The sequence below is a fragment of the Lissotriton vulgaris genome, chromosome 11 (assembly GCF_964263255.1).
Source record: "Lissotriton vulgaris chromosome 11, aLisVul1.2, whole genome shotgun sequence".
Taxonomy (NCBI): Eukaryota; Metazoa; Chordata; class Amphibia; order Caudata; family Salamandridae; genus Lissotriton; species Lissotriton vulgaris.
In genome coordinates, this window is record NC_141699.1 from 174,495,245 (window position 1) to 174,510,044 (window position 14,800).

The 14,800-nt window shown below is 47.0% G+C and overlaps 1 protein-coding gene across 1 annotated transcript in view; it reads left to right on the forward strand.

Moving 5' to 3' along the window:
- The window catches only part of TRAFD1 (TRAF-type zinc finger domain containing 1), a 305,815-nt gene that overhangs the window by 54,139 nt on the left and 236,876 nt on the right, over nt 1-14,800 (forward strand). The gene's annotated exons all lie outside the window — the stretch shown is intronic.

A 14,800-nucleotide genomic window follows, 5' to 3' on the forward strand; every position in this document is an offset into this window, starting at 1 on the left:
AATCTGGGTTCTGCATCGCCCGAGATACTTTGTTACTTAGGCACTTTATTTACACACTCTGTGGTGTTGCCGGCCGACCGGGTGGGATACAGTTTCATCATTATTTTTTCATCGGTCTGCATGATTAGAGAGGAGTTTCTTAAATAATTGGGAGTGTTACCCCCTAGACGTGAAATGCACGAATGATGCAGTTTCCAAAACGGCAATTGGTAAATGAAAAGGTCATATTACCACGAGCATTATGTTTGGGTGTGCCTTTATACCCTGTGGATCTCTATACCTGGAGAGTTTGTCAGCGTTGCTATTAATAGGTGCAAGATCAACTACATATGATTCTATTGAGAATAGTTGCACTTGAAGTTCTTAAGGAGTAGTTTCAATTTGGTTATTCATTTCACTTTTGTTTCTTTCAGCCGATTTAAATTCACTGTCATCACTTTTAATAATCAAGGCTGGCCACATCCTTATGCCCTCTGTTAGACTCGTTTTTGTGCCTTTGTGCCCCCTGTTAGACTCGGTTTTTGTGCCTTTCTGCCCTCTGCATCACCACATCATCACTCAGCGCCACCCCAGCATCACTCAGAACCACCACAGCACCACTCAGCATCACCACATCTTCACTCAGCGCTACCCCAGCATCACTCAGCACCCACATTATCACTCAGCACCACCACAGACCCACTCAGCACCACCACATTATCACTCAGCACCACTACCACAGCACCACTCAGCACCACCACAACATCACTCAGCAGCACCACCACAGCATCATTCAGCACCACTCAGCACCACCACAGCACCACTCAGCCCCACCACATTATCACTCAGCACCACCACATTATCACTCAGCACCACCACAGCACCACCCACCACCACCATAGCACCACCCAGCACCACCACAGCTCCACCCAGCACCACCACAGCTCCACCCAGCACCACCACAGCTCCACCCAGCACCACCACAGCACCATTCAGCACCACCACAGCATCACTCAGCACCACCAGAGCACCACTACAGCACCTCTCAGTGCAACCACAGCATTACTCAGCGCAACCACAGCATTACTCAGCGCAACCACAGCATTACTCAGCGCAACCACAGCATCACTCAGCGCAACCACAGCATCACTCAGCGCAACCACAGCATCACTCAGCGCACCCACAGCATCACTCAGCGCACCCACAGCATCACTCAGCGCACCCACAGCATCACTCAGCGCACCCACAGCATCACTCAGCGCACCCACAGCATCACTCAGCGCACCCACAGCATCACTCAGCGCACCCACAGCATCACTCAGCGCACCCACAGCATCACTCAGCGCACCCACAGCATCACTCAGCGCACCCACAGCATCACTCAGCGCACCCACAGCATCACTCAGCGCACCCACAGCATCACTCAGCGCACCCACAGCATCACTCAGCGCACCCACAGCATCACTCAGCGCACCCACAGCATCACTCAGCGCACCCACAGCATCACTCAGCGCACCCACAGCATCACTCAGCGTACCCACAGCATCACTCAGCGCTACCCCAGCATCACTCAGCGCTACCCCAGCATCACTCAGCGCTACCCCAGCATCACTCAGCGCTACCCCAGCATCACTCAGCGCTACCCCAGCATCACTCAGCGCTACCCCAGCATCACTCAGCGCTACCCCAGCATCACTCAGCGCTACCCCAGCATCACTCAGCGCTACCCCAGCATCACTCAGCGCTACCCCAGCATCACTCAGCGCTACCCCAGCATCACTCAGCGCTACCCCAGCATCACTCAGCGCTACCCCAGCATCACTCAGCGCTACCCCAGCATCACCACATTATCACTCAGCACCACCACATTATCACTCAGCACCACCACATTATCACTCAGCACCACCACATTATCACTCAGCACCACCACATTATCACTCAGCACCACCACATTATCACTCGGCACCACCACAGCACCACTCAGCACCACCACATTATCACTCGGCACCACCACATTATCACTCGGCACCACCACAGCACCACCACAGCACCGCTCTGCACCATCACAGCATCACTCGGCACCACCACAGCACCACCCACCACCACCACAGCATCTCTCAGCGCACCCACAGCATCACTCAGCGCACCCACAGCATCACTCAGCGCACCCACAGCATCACTCAGCGCTACCCCAGCATCACTCAGCGATACCCCAGCATCACTCAGCGATACCCCAGCATCACCACATTATCACTCAGCACCACCACATTATCACTCAGCACCACCACAGCACCACCCACCACCACCATAGCACCACCCAGCACCACCACAGCTCCACCCAGCACCACCACAGCTCCACCCAGCACCACCACAGCTCCACCCAGCACCACCACAGCACCATTCAGCACCACCACAGCATCACTCAGCACCACCAGAGCACCACTACAGCACCTCTCAGTGCAACCACAGCATTACTCAGCGCAACCACAGCATTACTCAGCGCAACCACAGCATTACTCAGCGCAACCACAGCATTACTCAGCGCAACCACAGCATCACTCAGCGCACCCACAGCATCACTCAGCGCACCCACAGCATCACTCAGCGCACCCACAGCATCACTCAGCGCACCCACAGCATCACTCAGCGCACCCACAGCATCACTCAGCGCACCCACAGCATCACTCAGCGCACCCACAGCATCACTCAGCGCACCCACAGCATCACTCAGCGCACCCACAGCATCACTCAGCGCACCCACAGCATCACTCAGCGCACCCACAGCATCACTCAGCGCACCCACAGCATCACTCAGCGCACCCACAGCATCACTCAGCGCACCCACAGCATCACTCAGCGCACCCACAGCATCACTCAGCGCACCCACAGCATCACTCAGCGCACCCACAGCATCACTCAGCGCTACCCCAGCATCACTCAGCGCTACCCCAGCATCACTCAGCGCTACCCCAGCATCACTCAGCGCTACCCCAGCATCACTCAGCGCTACCCCAGCATCACTCAGCGCTACCCCAGCATCACTCAGCGCTACCCCAGCATCACTCAGCGCTACCCCAGCATCACTCAGCGCTACCCCAGCATCACTCAGCGCTACCCCAGCATCACTCAGCGCTACCCCAGCATCACTCAGCGCTACCCCAGCATCACTCAGCGCTACCCCAGCATCACTCAGCGCTACCCCAGCATCACCACATTATCACTCAGCACCACCACATTATCACTCAGCACCACCACATTATCACTCAGTACCACCACATTATCACTCGGCACCACCACATTATCACTCGGCACCACCACAGCACCACTCAGCACCACCACATTATCACTCGGCACCACCACATTATCACTCGGCACCACCACAGCACCACCACAGCACCGCTCGGCACCATCACAGCATCACTCGGCACCACCACAGCACCACCCACCACCACCACAGCATCTCTCAGTGCAACCACAGCATCTCTCAGCGCACCCACAGCATCACTCAGCGCACCCACAGCATCACTCAGCGCACCCACAGCATCACTCAGTGCAACCACAGCATCACTCAGCACCACCACAGCATCACTGGTTCAAATATGTTCTCTCAATGTTTCAAGCTTTATTACAAATGTCACAAAAAGATGTTAATATTTCAATTCTGTTCTTGTATTTTCGTCACAATAAAATACACTGAACATAATCTTCACAAAAGTTATTTAGAAAAGTTTAAGCTGTTGCTATTATAAATTACAATCACTTTTATTTAGGTATTAATGATTTAAAAAAATTAAAAGCTATTGTTATTTGTAATATCAATACATCTAAGTCACGTAAATACATAACATGTTGCATTACAAATGCTATAGGTGTTCACATTTTGCGAAAGTTATAACTATTGGCATTGTAAATGACAAAGCTATTAATTTAGCTATTTTCAAAACCAACACATAAATAAAAAAATTGTCATTTACAAGACCAATAGCTCAAACTTTCCTAATGCTAGACCACCCCATCCACCACCACCACATCCACCATCACCTCCACATCCACCATGACATCCACCGCCACATCCACCACCACCGCCACATCCACCACCACTTCCACCACCACTTCCACCACATCCACCACCACCACCGCATCCACCACCACCACCGCATCCACCACCACCACCACCGCATCCACCACCACCACCACCGCATCCACCACCACCACCACCGCATCCACCACCGCATCCACCACCACCGCATCCACCACCACCGCCACCACCACCACCACCACCACCGCATCCACCACCGCATCCACCACCACCGCATCCACCACCACCGCATCCACCACCACCGCCACCACCACCACCACCACCGCATCCACCACCGCATCCACCACCACCGCATCCACCACCACCGCCACCACCACCACCACCACCACCCCATCCACCACCACCACCGCATCCACCACCACCACCGCATCCACCACCACCACCGCATCCACCACCACCACCGCATCCACCACCACCACCACATCCACCATCACCTCCACCACCACCACCACATCCACCATCACCTCCACATCCACCATGACATCCACCACCACCGCATCCACCACCACCGCATCCACCACCACCACACCCACCACTACTACATCCACCACCACATCCAATACAACCACCACCCCATCCACCACCACCACCTCCGCATCCACCACATCCACCGCATCCACCACCACCACATCCACCGCATCCACCACCACATCCACCGCATCCACCACCACATCCACCATCACCACCACGTCCACCATCACCACCACGTCCACCTCCACCACCACGTCCACCACCACATCCACCTCCACCACCACATCCACCTCCACATCCACCATCACCTCCACATCCACCATGACATCCACCGCCACATCCATTACCACCACATCCATTACCACCACATCCATTACCACCACATCCATTACCACCACCGCCACATCCACCACCACCGCCACATCCACCACCACCGCCACATCCACCACCACCGCCACATCCACCACCACCGCCACATCCACCACCACCGCCACATCCACCACCACCGCCACATCCACCACCACCGCCACATCCACCACCACCGCCACATCCACCACCACCGCCACATCCACCACCACCACCGCATCCACCACCACCGCATCCACCACCACCGCATCCACCACCACCGCATCCACCACCACCGCATCCACCACCACCACATCCACCACCACCACATCCACCGCATCCACCACAACATCCACCACCGCATCCACATCCACCACTTCCACCGCATCCACCACCACCACATCCACCACTTCCACCGCATCCACCACCACCACATCCACCACTTCCACCACATCCACCACATCCACATCCACCACATCCACATCCACCACATCCACATCCACCACCTCATCCACCACCTCATCCACCACCTCATCCACCACCTCATCCACCACCTCATCCACCACCTCATCCACCACCTCATCCACCACCTCATCCACCACCACCACATCCACCACCACCACATCCACCACCACCACATCCACCACCACCACATCCACCACCACCACATCCACCACCACCACATCCACCACCACCACATCCACCACCACCACATCCACCACCACCACATCCACCACCACCACCACATCCTCCACCACTTTCACCACATCCACATCCACCACCACTTTGACCACATCCACATCCACATCCACATCCACCACCACTTTGACCACATCCACATCCACCACCACTTTGACCACATCCACATCCACCACCACTTTGACCACATCCACATCCACCACCACTTTGACCACATCCACATCCACCACCACTTTGACCACATCCACCACCACTTTGACCACATCCACATCCACCACCACTTTGACCACATCCACATCCACCACCACTTTGACCACATCCACATCCACCACCACTTTGACCACATCCACATCCACCACCACTTTGACCACATCCACATCCACCACCACTTTCACCACATCCACCACCACCACCACATCACCCCATCCACCACATCACCACTCCATCCACCACATCACCACCACATCACCACCACCTCCACCACCACCACATCCACCACCTCCACCACCACCACCACCACATCCACCACCACATCCACCACCATCATATCCCCCAGATCCACCACCACCACATCTATATGTGTGTGGCTCTATGTGTGTTTAGGTGCAAACGCAATGTTCTTGGATTTTCGTCACAATAAAATACACTGAACATAATCTTCACAAGTTATTTACAAACGTTTAAGCTATTGCCATTATAAATTACAATAACTTTTATTTAAGTATTAATTATTTACAAAAATAAAAGCCATTGTTATTTGTAATATCAATACATCTAAGTCACGTAAATACAACACACATTGCATTACAAATGCTATAGGTGTCACATTTGCAAAAGTTAAAACTATTGACATTGTAACTGACAAAGCTATTAATTTTGGCTACTTTCAAAACCAACACATAAATAAAAAAAATTGTCATTTACAATACCAATAGCTCAAACTTTCCTAATGCGAGACCTATTGCATTTCCAATGCTTGTTTGTAGATAGGAGATATTAGTGATCCTCTCCAAGATTTTGGTATTTGCCCTGATCGGACACCTTCATTAAAAACCTTTGTCAAATAGGTAGCCCATAAATCTGGATCTTCTTTGTAGAGAGCGAAAGGGATTCCATTTGGTCCTGATGCTCCATCTTTTTGTTTCTTTATTAAATTTGTTGCTTCAATTTCTGTGAAAGCAGTTTCCAGATCAGTTTCTTGTTCTTTTTCTATCATTATTGTCTGCTTGTCTTTCTGAGTGTTAAGTTCCAATGCAGGGTATAAGGTCTTTTTGAGGAATTCCAACCAGTCATCTTCAGTTAAGCAGGAAGCTACCACAGATTTGTTGGGTCTACTTAGACCGTTAATAATTTTCCAAAACTCCCTCGAGTTTACTTGATTACAAGTATGAAAGATTTTTGTCCATAACTCTTGCTGGATATTATTTTTTTCGTTCCACAATAATTTCCTCAAGTTATTGTTGGTGCTTTTAAGTTGCATTTGAATTTCCTCTTTATTCGGGAGCCTGGTTAGCTGCTTCCTCAGTCTATTACGGGTCCGCCTGACTTTTTTGATCGTGTGTGGGAGATTAATATTAGTATCTCTTTTTTCCATTTTAATCTGTTGTGTTTTTCTACTACAAGAAGTAACATCATTTGGATGAACTATTTTCTGCGTGAAATGTTCCCACTGCTTAATTGCAGACTGCGTATTATGTTCTTTGAAGCAATCTTTAATTAATTCTTGTCCCATTTTTTCGTGGCATCTTTATTATCAATCTTCCATATGAGTTTCCTATAGTTGATAGTACAGGTCCGGCCTTGTGTAGTTAGATAATTTTGATGTTTCGAGCATGCCAGTTTTATTTTATTATTTGTTGGCTATGATCATTATCTTGCACTTTCTTTAAGCAGTAGGAAACAATTTTATCAAAAATGTTTATAGATCTCATTGTATAGTCTATTCTTGATTTTGATTTCTGTGTTTGGAATGACCAACCTGCGGGTGTATCGGTTGAGAACCTGCCATTTAATACTCTTAGTCCCAGTGCTTCCACATCCATCAATAGTTTTTTTCCGATTGGTTTATGCTTAGTATTTATGTCGAGATCCAGTGTTTGTTAGTGAATTGACCATTGGTGATTTTGGGACTGTATAAAATCATCCCGTGTTAATTGTAATTGTATTAACCGATTTATATTAAAGTCACCTGTAACGATGAAGTTAACAGTTGGGTCATCTATTATTTTTTCCAATAAAAATCCTATTAGAGCGACACTTATATTCTTACTTAACGAGTACTTTGGTGGAATATATATATATTGATATTAACGTTTTCATGTGTTTTTCCTCACTTGTTACATATTTTAACTTGACTGCTTGGATGTTCGAATTATTCGTGACCAACTGTTCATGTTCAATTCTCAAATTAATCAAAATAAATGATGCCAAGCCTCCACATGGACGACTAAATTTGCAATATCTAAATGCAGGCACATAGTATCCTTTGTACCCTTGTAGCATAAATGGGTCAGTTTCCCATGTCTCCTGCAGAAATATGATTTTGATAGAGGTTTGACAAAGTATCTGTTCGAGCATTTTTTATTTTTTTACATAATCAGTTTATGTTCCATGAACCTACTCCTATCGATAGCTGATCCTCATTCACTTCTTCTAATTTATATTGCGATCTATCCTGTCACTGTTCATGTAATGCTGTCCAATTTTCATTAATTTGTTTTGTTTCTACAAATTTTATTTCCTCCATAGCTTTTTCATCATCCCGATGTGTATTACCCAAGGGGTTTTTTAATATTGAATACACTGAATTGTTCTTGCTCACTTTAGGGTTTTTTGTAGGGAATTCTTCCATTGTAAACTGAGTCGAATAAGCCTTGGAGGCAGGTTGAGTGATTTTTATCCCCCAGCCTTGAAAAACTTCGTTCCTGCAGGATTTGTTCCACTAAGGAAGCTGTATTTACGGTTAGGAGTGTTCGCGTTTGGCTACCTTCCGGGTTTTGTATAAACCCCACAGTCTCAATATCTCTTGTTGTTTTCTAATGAGGGTACTGATTTCATCAGCTGAAGAATATTGCCTCTATTCAAAATATTGTTGTAACCTTGTGAGTTGTATAATGGTGTAAGAATTATTTGAGCAGTCTTCTTCGAAGGCAACGATAATTTTTTTTTTGTCATCACAAGTTTGATGGTCTTTATAAATAATATGCTTATCTTGACAGACTTTTGTAATAATTAGATCTTCCTTACTACGTTTGTAAACTTTATCGTTTATCTCTTTTTTTGATGTTACAGTGTTAGTCACAGATTCCTCTATCCGCTGTTCTTTGAGATCTGGATGTTTTTTTTGTTGCGACAGACTCCCGTTTAATCTTAGAGGGTTATTTTGATCTTGTTGAATTGTTCTCTGTAGTCTTTGACCTGAGCGATTTTCCTCTCCATTTAATAAGGTATTGGACTCCACCAAAGTCAGCTAATTCTTTTTTTCTATTGGGTTACTTTGGATATCACTTAAGTGGCTCCTAATAACACTTCCGTTTCCTTTTTGACCACATGTTACTTTTTTATCTGGGTCTTGGTCTTTCTTACCCTTAGTTTGCTTTGGGACCGGTTGTCGATCCATAGTGTCCGCTAACGTAGTTGTGTTAGTTGTATGTAGTTTGTAGTCTGTCAGGTATTTTTCCGACTTTGTAAATATATCATAGTATTTTCCATTATTTTCCACTGTTTTTAACGCCAGAGTCCATAGTACCTCACAATTTTGTATTTCTGATTCCTTCTGAGTTGGTCCTTCATGTCTCATTTCTATAGGTCTTTCCAAATTAGAATATACTGTTATTGTATTTTCATTCTTTGCCTTATTTCTCGCCTTGCAAATTTTTTTCCTGTCTTTTTATTATTTTGTAAACTTGATGATTTTCCTGATCTGTTTTTATCCTTTCATGTGCCTCTTGCGTAGTTTCTGTTACCAATTCAATTTCCACTTTCGGGTCTATTCCTTTTTAGGTCTCGGGACCGTTAAGCTGCGAAGCAGCTTCCGGTCAGGAGAATTAATGTCTCTCAGTAGCTCAGAGATCCCGCCTCATTGCCCCGTCTCTTCTCCATTGGCTGGCTTCCTAAACGGAGGCCAGCCATTGGAGGAGAGATCCGTAACTCCGATGTAGCCCCGTCCTTTTCGGATTTGGGGCGTCATTTTTGCTGTTCTTTAGACAGTGACGTCGTCCGTCACTCAGCACAGCAAAACACGCCCCCAAATCCGAAAATGTCGTAAGCCTAGTTGCCGCCATTGTTCCCTGACCACCGCCGCCGCAAGACGTCTCGTTGTGGGGATCCCCCCCCATCGGGTGCTCACCCCGCTCTATATTTAAATTAGAGGGAGCCTACCCCTCATCAGCCCTGCATTACCACCACAGCCCAGAACACCCGAAAATCGTAGCCGCGACCCAGAAGTACAGTGTGCTAGGCAAGAAGCAGACGGCAGGTCTCCCCGCGCTCCTGCCCGGCAAGGAGAAGAAGCCCGTCCCCAGCCGCCGCTGACCGGAGAAGCCCAGCAGCCCTGCCCGCGGCAGAGCCGAGCTACAGGTGTTGTGCTCCTGGCCCCCACAGATCAGCCTGGCTCCAGACAACTCACCCAGTGTAGCGGCAGCAGGGGCAGCTTGCGAGGTCCCGGGCTTGATCATCTGTGCCTTCGGTCCCTCACCAGCCAGGCATGGTGGTGCGGAGGACAGGTCACCAGCGGAGCAGAGGCGGCCGAGCTCGGGCAGCACACAGGCAGGCACGCGGCGGGTCAAACAACACCATGGCAGTCGGCAGCCCCTTCCTTTAAGCGCACCCCCCGCCCGCCCCCCGCTCCTGCAGCTGCTCCCTCCTCTAGAGTCCTGTTTACCTCACTCTTCCTAGTGGCCCTAGTACGGTGCACATGAAGAAAGAGGCCAGACCCTTAAGGCTCTGATGTGATCAGCGTCCGTGACTGGCGACAATTAAATCCAAGTGCCCGAGAGGTGATCTCGTGAGCACGAGGTGGAATGTAATCATTCCATGCTTGCACTTGGCAAAAAAAGGGGGTGGGGGAGAGGGCACACAATTAACTAACAGTAAGCCCCAATTTCACCACATCAATGCTTCTTGCGCTCCCATCTCAATTCCTTCCAAAAGGTTAATAATAGAAAAAAAATTAAATACACATTTTGAGTTTCGAACGCAGCCACTCTACATAGCGCTTAGACAGATAGTGTCAGTGCCTCTCAGACTGGTCTCTAACGACTTAATTACTATTATCCAGAAAACCAGAGCCACCACTCACTGACAATAACCATAAAGCGTCCTCGTGAACAGCGCCTTTCATCCGGCGTCTCCGGTTTCACAGCACTTTGCATCTGACAGAAGGGTTTGTTACCCACCCCTTCCCTCTCCTCACACAAGTTATTTTGTAACTACTATCATCATCCCACCCCACAGCCAAAAGTACCAAATCCATTAATTTAGGGAGATCAGAAATTAATTAGCACTTTACCTGTTAATAACAGAAGGTCTCTGCAAATGAAATCAGAAGACCCTGGCGGTGCCCGGCGCCTTGACCTGGATGTGGACGACGCGTTCCGTCAGGAACTAAAGGCGCCCCTGGTCCCTCATAGGTTCTCGTTTTTCAGTTTGAGTAGAGCGCGAAGGACGAGCGAAACGCAACGTTGGTTTGCGAAGTTAAGATGTGAGAAAGCTTCCCACGTTAGGGAGAGCCGTCGCCCCCTCTCTTTAAAGAAAAGAAAAAAAACCGCAGCCGCACTGATAAAACGATCACCTGTGCCTCCCGTCCTTTCCCCCTCTCCCTGGTCCTTGCTTTGCTCCCTTTCCCAAGTACGAGCCAGACCTGAGCGGGCCAGCTCTCTCCTCCAGTATTTAAACACCTCACCGGGTCCCTAGTTAGCGGCTTCCTTCAGCTCATTCAAGAAGCTGACCAGTACCGTTAGAGGAGGCTGTACACGGCGCTCTAATGGACCTCATTACGTTCTACTTACAGATGTTCTCTTAACATAATTGATCTGCGGTGAGTTGAGAGGACTGCAACTTATTCCATAGCCCACAATTATGGTTGGGTAATTAGATCCCCAACCTCCAATTTTTCACATTCACCCTTCTAACATTCCAAAACATCAAAGTATCTCTTTCTCACAAAAGCTCCCCCCGCCCCCCTCGCTGGACTCCACTCCACTCTCGGTATTGACAGTTGGAGTTATATGCAGCCAATGTGGTACTTTAGCAAGTTGGCATGGAGATTCGGAGGCCCTTGGGGCTTGCTTTATAGAGTCCTTGCGTTAACACCTTAAGGTATGGAAGAGAGGGAATAGGATCTCATCCATCCAAAATAGAAGTTGTGCCCCCCCTTCATCCCACCCCCTCATGGTGAAACGGGGTTGACAGCACCTACTCCATCCACTCTGTCACTGCTTGTGTAGGGTTTGCACAGCAGCAGACATACCCATCGCCGTCATTAACTATAGTTGTTGTCGTTACCAGGGATCCTTCTGCACTGTCAGAAAGAGAAGAGACTGATGCGCTTTAGCATTGATGGATCGTAGTCCGCACATCCAAAGAATGCTATGGGAGTGGAGTGGAGTGGAGTGGTAGTTATATCTTTGTAAAATGTGAGCTAAGTCCTCTAGCATAGAAAAATGCTGGCGATATGAGATGTTGTGGAGGTATCCTTACATGTATTGCCGCCCCCCCTGTAAACTAAATGCTCAGTGCGTGCTGTGATATGTGGCGACCGGCACCCCTAAATGTGTGGCATAGTAGGAGAAACTTCAGTCCTTTTGTGTACATTCTTGGGGGTCTGAGAAGTGTATATGGATCGGAAAAACTCAGTTTTGTATGAGATGTACTTACCCCTGCTCCCCCTAATAAAAACATGTTGCTTGTAGCATCTCTGCAGGTAGTGCGTTCGTATGTGCATCTATTTTTCAGGTAGAGCAAAATATAAATGCATTGCACTCGAACATTCAGAGAAGTTCTCGGTTAGTCAGAATAATGTCTTTATTCTCAATAATGTCTTCTGTGATATGAAGGTTGGGTTGAATCGCTGCGGTTAATATCTACTGCATGTGTTTAGGTCCACACAGGCATAACGTTCGAAGTACAAATGTTACGTTAAAACAAGTGGTGATAGAATTGTTGATTGAGTCACACTCAGGGTATTCTGCTAATTACATTTTTCAGAAGGGTTTCTAAAAATAACATTTTATATGTTGGTTTTTACATGTTATTGAATATTGAACATGACCAAAAAAAATAATTATTTCGGGTTAGAATTAGTACGGTTTTAGGGTCTGAGTAATGGATGGTGTTTGGATTAGTATTGTGGTTAGGACTGAAGTTCGGGTCGCAGTTCATGATAATGTTTACAATGTAACCATGAGCCACAGAAGGTTAAATTTCGCCTGTTTTATCTTTGCGTGTTTATTTCTTATTGTGAACAGTGTAACTCACTGCAATGTTTCTGGTTTGTGCTTTCCTTTTTATAAAATGGACACTTAAAGCCCAGAGACGTGTTTGGTACAGATGAAGGTAGATAAGTGAGTAGTAGAAGGCGAACGTATACCTACGATGCGTGTTATTTTTAGAGGAACTCTTACAGGAACTTATCGTCCGATTGTACTTTGTGTCTGTGTTTCTGTCCATCAGGTGTCTGCCATCCGTCTCTAGTATTCATGTTGAACGGGAAGTAGCAGGGAAAGAATGGGGGAGGGGCGGCAGTTGTTGGCTGAGAAGGTGTGTTGTAGACACAAACCAGAAACCTTCCAACTCACTCTCTCTCACTACATAACTCTCTCTACCTCACTACTCCACTCTATTTATCTCACTATCTCACAACTTCTCTCTTAAAACATCACTACCTCACTCTCTCACTACCTCACTCTCTAGCTCACAACTTCACTCTCTCTCTCTATCTCACTACCTCACTCTTTCTATCTCACTTTCACTCTCTTTCACTACCTCTCTCACTACCTCACAACATCCCTCTCCACCTCACTCTTTCACTACCTCACTCTCTCTAGATCACTACCTCACTCCCTATCTACCTCACTCTCTCACTACCTCACTCTCTCTTTCTATACCTCTCTCTCTGTCTCTATCGCACTACCTCACTCGCTCTATGCTAATGCAAAAAGGTATCACATATGCAAAAAAAAAAGCTAATGCCATTTATTTAGGGATACAAAAAAGATAACAAAAATAATGAGCAATACCAATAGCTCTACCTATAATATTGCCGAGACCATTGCTTTGTAAATGCTTGTTCCGTTTGGTTCAATTTGTTCCCTTCCACAGGTTCCAATAGATTTTTTCCCGAATTTCCCATTTCGTTATTATGATCTTCGTGTTTATTACACCGAGAGTAACAGATCTCCTCTTTTTTGTTGTCATATTTTTTGTGTACTAAGTCTTTAACATCTTCCAATATGGTGTTTACTACATCTGGGATAGTCTAAAGTATATTTATGCTAGGTTCACAAGTACATTCGAAGTAGTTGGAAGCTGCATCTTTTTGGGCTTTGTTAATTAAGTTATTTAACTCGGCCAGTTTTCGATCTATTCCGGTGACTGTGTTGGCATTACTCCCAAGTATTTCAATTTGGGTATCCATTTTGTTTGACTGGTATGTCAGTACCTCTAATGTTAATGTTGATGTTTGATAAAATATATCCCATGTAGATCCTAGATCTTGATTTTCTGTATTTTTTGGATTTTGGTCGAATTGGGTCTTACTATTAGTAGGATGGTTTTTAATATCAGTTTCATCAGTGTGATGATCTCCTTCCAACTTTTTAGTTTTAGCCGAGTTATCATAATTACCTATACAATCTGCTTTAAGCTCACCTTGGTCTCTACTTTCCGCATTTATTCCCTTTGAGATGGCACAATCTGAATTTACAATCCTTATTTTCATATATTAGTTGTCTTTTTTTTTCTCCAGATTTTGTTTATTGGTGTGGTTGCCACTACAACCGTATTCATTTTGTCCATATTAATTGCATTTACTAGTTCCTGCTTTTTCTTTATTTCAACTTTAACTTCTAGTGTTATTGGGATTTTTGCAGTTATTGAGCCTATTAAATTTTCGGGTAGTTGTGAATTTTGTATTGATGCTTTCATCTCATTTTTATCCATAATCATTCCTTCCATTTGTGTTAGCTTTACTGGGCTATGATCTTTTAG